This window comes from Crocodylus porosus, unplaced genomic scaffold (genome assembly GCF_001723895.1).
Source record: "Crocodylus porosus isolate Cpor-Errol unplaced genomic scaffold, CroPor_comp1, whole genome shotgun sequence".
Taxonomy (NCBI): Eukaryota; Metazoa; Chordata; order Crocodylia; family Crocodylidae; genus Crocodylus; species Crocodylus porosus.
The window spans coordinates 1,586,718-1,591,840 of record NW_017728921.1 but is presented as its reverse complement, the minus strand read 5'-3'; the positions used below and the strand labels follow the sequence as shown (position 1 = coordinate 1,591,840).

General features: G+C 47.9%; 1 long non-coding RNA gene across 1 annotated transcript in view; it reads right to left on the bottom strand.

The window, feature by feature from the left end:
• The window catches only part of LOC109312600, a 1,820-nt gene extending 1,677 nt beyond the window's left edge, over positions 1 to 143 (bottom strand). The window contains exon 1 of the long non-coding RNA XR_002101869.1: positions 73 to 143. This is a non-coding gene — a long non-coding RNA (uncharacterized LOC109312600). The remainder of the gene's footprint in view (positions 1 to 72) is intronic.
• Positions 144 to 5,123: the final 4,980 nt, after the last annotated feature.

Sequence of the window (5,123 nt, the reverse complement as noted above, 5' to 3'; positions counted from 1 at the left end):
TAGCCCGCGCCGGGCTGGGCCGGGCCCGCCAACATGGCGGACCTGGAGGCCGTGCTGGCCGATGTCAGCTACCTCATGGCCATGGAGAAGAGCAAGAGCACCCCGGCCGCCCGCGCCAGCAAGAAGATCAGCCTGCCCGAGCCCAGGTACTACCGCCCCCCCCGGGAGCCCGCCCCCGGGATCTGCAGCCCCCCACGGGCTGGTCCCTCCGTGTCGGCGCCCCATCTCCCCGGCCGTCCGCCCTGCATCGCCCGCCTGCCCCCACCCCGTGGTCCACCCTGTGTTGACATGGGCATCGCTTGCCTCAGCCCGTGTCTGCCCCTGCGTTGAAACGGGCATCGCCCGCCTGCCCCCCACCCCATGGTCGACAGGCATCGCCGGCCACCCAGCAGTGGTCTGTCCTGCACTGAGACGGTCGTCGCCCGCTTGCCCCCGGCCCGTGTCTGCCCCTGCGTTGAAACGGGCATCGCCCGCCTGCCCCCCACCCCATGGTCGACCCTGTAGTGCAGTGGGCATTGCTTGCCCCCCAGCCCGTGTCTGCCCTGCGTTCGCCTGCCTGCCCCGCTTGCAGGCAGGTGTGCGGGCTGACGGGCGCGAGCATCGGGGGCCCCCCCGGCTCGCCCTCCCACCGGCCGTGTGCTTAACGGGTTTCAAAGGCGCGCAGATGGCCGAATTACCTTTCTGCGGTGGCAGCGATGATGAGGCGAGACTGCTCCATCCCCAGACAGGCTGAGCAGGACCGGGTGCACCGCTCGCATGCCGATTGTGTGACGCGTGGAAGAGGGGTGTCCGGAGGAGCAAAAGGGCTCGGACGGTAGATGGGTCCGTTGACGATGAAACCCAATGGAGACTTAAGCAAACCAGGAGCGTAGATCTGTCTTTTAAGGTGCCAAGGGCTTATACTAACGTGCAGTCCTGCTCTGTTGTCATTATATTACACTCGTGAAACTGCTTCGATGCATTTATTTAAAGCAATTTTGGGGGAACATATGTTGGTAAATAAAGGTGAAAATGAAGAAACTTTATCTTCCAGGAGAATTCTCCAGGCATTTGTGTGACCTCGCTATTGATGTCACTGGCTGAAAAAGTAGTAAGTCTAGGTACAAACTAACCTATTGAGTCTCAAAGTGCTGTCATTGGCAGGGCTGATCTCAGGGGGTTTGCAGAAATTTGGCAACCTAGTGGGGTGTTGGGAGGGGAGAGGGGTTTGTGAACAGAGGCTTTCTTCCAAGCAGCCTGTAGAGTGAGCATTTGCACAGCCACTGAACTCGCACACAGGCCCCAATCCTGCGTTTAAGTCCTGCTGGCCTTGGGGTGAGCGGATGTTACATTCCGGGATCTACTTGCAGGGCTGAGGTCGTGTCTCCTTTCGGGCATTGTGTTTAATGGTAAAACTAGATTTTCCTCTGAAGCCTGAATCCTGAATCCTGCATGCGCTGTGTAAATCTACCAGCTTCTCTTGCTTTTTTAGCTCTTCTCATCTTTGTCACCATAAACAGCAGATCTTTCCCACTTCGCTCTGTGTGTGATGCCAGGAGCAGGATTTAGCAGGCAGTTTTGCGTGTCTTGCAGCGTGACAGAATATTTGCACTCTACCTGCTATAGCACTTTTACGGCACATCCCTATTGCCCTACATGGATTTATGATGTATGCCATGAATAAAAGATGGCCCAACCTCTCCTTTCACATATTTGCACAGTTCTCTATGCCGAGGCAGGGAAAAACCGAGCGGCAGAAAGATTGAAACTGATGTGATCCTGGCAAGATCATAGAAGGCTTGCCAATCATTTTTAGTGTCCAGTTTGTGTTTGCTCGCTGGAGAGATTTCAGTGCGTATTCTCCTCTTGGTTTGTGTAAACACTATTAATAATTCAAACTATTTGTGTACATTTTGGATAAAATTTATGTTGTAACATTAAGAAAACTCATGGAGGTCTTATCTGAGCTGTTTGTAGTATTACATTCCTGTATGCTACGGTTAAATATATCATTTTGTTTAGGTCAGCAGCATGTTTGGTGTGCTTTGTGTGTACAAAGAGACATAAATCACACCTGGTGATGCTAGGAGCTTGGAATGCCGGTACCGCGGAGGAGGGACCAAATTGGGAAGCTTCATTTTAAGGATGTTCCTGTCATTGCGTTGTGGTACAGCTTGCAGGCTTCGGTCTGGATCAGGGCTCCGGTGTTGAAAACGGCAGTCCAGATCCTGCGACACGATCCCCGCTCTGAAGAGCGGGCAGTCTGATGCTCCGGTCCTGCAAGACTTGAGCACAAATATCTTTATGCCTGTGCGCAGTTCCATTGACTTCAGGGAGACTGCCCCTGTTCGTAAATCTTTGCTGCATGCGGGCTTCAGTTGAAGCCAAAGCACAGTGGGCAGTTCGACGAGCAGTAGCAGGGAATCGGGGAGGGATCAAAAGGGTAACGATAATGAAATAATGAGGCTGGATAGATAGAGGCAGGTAACTTGGTTGTAAATTTTGTTACATGATTTAAAGAAAATAAAGTCAGCAAGACTCAGTTGAGCTCCCTCGGTTTGAAGGAAGCGAGGGACCTTAAGAGAAGAGGGAGACTGATGTCATGGAAAAAAGTAGAGTGGGGCTGGGGACATTTAAGATGGCTTAGCTGGTGTGAAGAATATGAGAGAAAGCACTGAGATAAAGGAAAAGAGACTTGCGCAGGGGTAGCACCACAAACTGCTGTAGGTGATGGGATCTGAGTAAACCTCAACACTTTTTACTGAAAGCAAGGATTTCCTCATTCAGTAGAAAGCGTTGACAGTTTTTCTGGTGTCGGATGTCTTCATAGTGGTTTCTGGGTTTTTTTTTTTTTTTTTAAGTCTTTCATTGAAAGGAACATGATGTGCTAGGGGCACTTGTATCAGTGTGCCAAAGAATACACAATAATATATTTTAAAAGCTGTAAGTCAGCCAGTCAGATATGGGCTTTGCTTGACTGATGCATAAAAATTCTAATGATAAAAACCAAGGCGAAGAGAGAGGTTTTCTTTGGAGTAAAAAACCAGGAGGCTGTACATTTCCACCCATGTGTTTTGGTTTTCTCCGGTTTTGTGCGTTAGCTATTCATCAGGTCAGCCCAAGCATAGCTTTCAAACGTTAGACCATGAGCAATTGTTGGTCTGCTTTACCACTGTCCATCCCAGAGTCTGACAATATATGGTATAATAGAAATAAGGGCATTGGGAATAAATGTCTGAGCCTCACTGCAGTGCTTTCTTTTTAAAGTAATAAATTTTTTCTCAGTGTATCTGGAGCAGGCAACTGTTGTGTAGTGACAGCTTTCTATTCCACTGACATTAGCTGTTTAAAAAATATTACAAATATTTTGCCGCTGTATTGCAGTTTATCTTTTGGCTGAGGCTGGTTCACTTGATGCCACAATCTTATTTTCCTGTGCTAACACTGACACTAGATGAAGCAAATTAGTTTATTATAATGAAAACTTGAGGGGGCTTCCTGTTTATGAAGGAATAACCCGACTGGAGGCAGAATAAATTCCAAGGCTGCAGGCCAAGTCTGAACAGCAAATAAACTCTGAGGACGAAGTGTTTGCTGGCTGAGATTTGATTACTTCTGAGTTTACGTGAAGCGTCCTCAGATTGTTATTGCTCTGAAATTGTTAGATATTAAAAGTTTAAATGAAAGAGAAGGGAAGACCTAATGAGTTGACAAAAGTGCTGAAGGCAAATTTAGGAAGTTTAAAAACCAAATAACCCCTTGGGCTTGCTTTTTGCATCTCCTGTCATCTGCCTTTGCTTCCCTCCTGTTTCCTCTTTTCCTCTCAGTCCCTATGGCTTTTCCCAGAATAACTACGCTGTATTTTACTTTACGTTGTTTTTCTATTTAAGGACCCCGTTCTGCAATCACATCCGCATGGGCGGACTGCTGTAGGACTCAAAGTAGGCAGAAGGATTTGCAGACATAAATCAATCTGTAAGGTTTTGGTTCACATCAGGTAGGGAGACATATCTGCTCCAGTATAAACATACAACGAACCCCCAGATATTTGCCAGTTATTCTGCAGGGGAAGATCAGAAGTTTGGGAGTAAGGCAGGACAGCCACCAAAGTGCCGTTAATGTTTTAAAAGCAAAGCTCCTTTCAGCTTCTTAGCGTCCTTTCTAAAACTTTTTTTTATGTAAGACTTTGGATTTTCTCTCTTTCAGCCAAGGGGAAGTAAAACCTGACAACTTTGTTTTTAGTAAACAGTTTCAAAATCCTCAGGAGGGGCAGAGATCAGAGCAGAGGGATTGTGGTTGTCCATTGCGAGCAGAGGGAAATTTGAATATTCACATTGCAGGTACTGAGAAAGGGCCACCTTTGCATTGTGAACAGGAAGGACTGGGCTGTGCTGAGAAGAGGGATTTCCATAAAGCGCTCTTATGAAAGAGCGTACATTGTTTCTGGAAGCTGGACAGCAAGAACCAATGTGAATATATAGATTTGCACAGCTGGGAAACAACTGTTCAGTATTTCTGTGCCTTGATGGGCTGTCACAAATCATAGCGTAGGAAAACGAACATTTATAGTTTCCTTATGGCAACAGGCAGATAGGCATTGTTTGTTCTCAGTATTCAACACCAACATTATGGAAATAAAGCATGAGAGGCATCTATCGATCTTGTGGTTGTCCCTTCCAGCCCCTAACATCTCTGAATCTGTCCATGGATCTCTCTCTCCTCCTCCCCGGATACAGATGCAGATTTTATTTTGGGGTTTGTCTCATCTCCAAATGCGTGTTTGACAGCATCTCTGTAGATGATTCCCTGATCAGCGTCTGTACTTCACGCCTGTCTCCTTCTGCCCCACCCAAAATCTCAGCCCATTTCTCTGATATTTCCTACTAGAGGTCCAGCGGTCAGGTTAGAGTCTTCCTGGCTCTAACACAGCTCTTATTCTTTTCTTCCAAAACCTCCCTTGCCTTGTTTCCTGCCCCCTATGAATTCACAGAATCATAGAAGTCGGGTTGAAGGGACCTTGTAGATCTTCAAGTCCAACCCCCTGCCTGGGCAGGAGAAAAACTGGGCTCAAATGACTCCAGCCAGGTAGGCATCAAGCCTCTTCTTAAAGACCCCCAGGGTAGGAGCCAGCACCACTTCCCTTG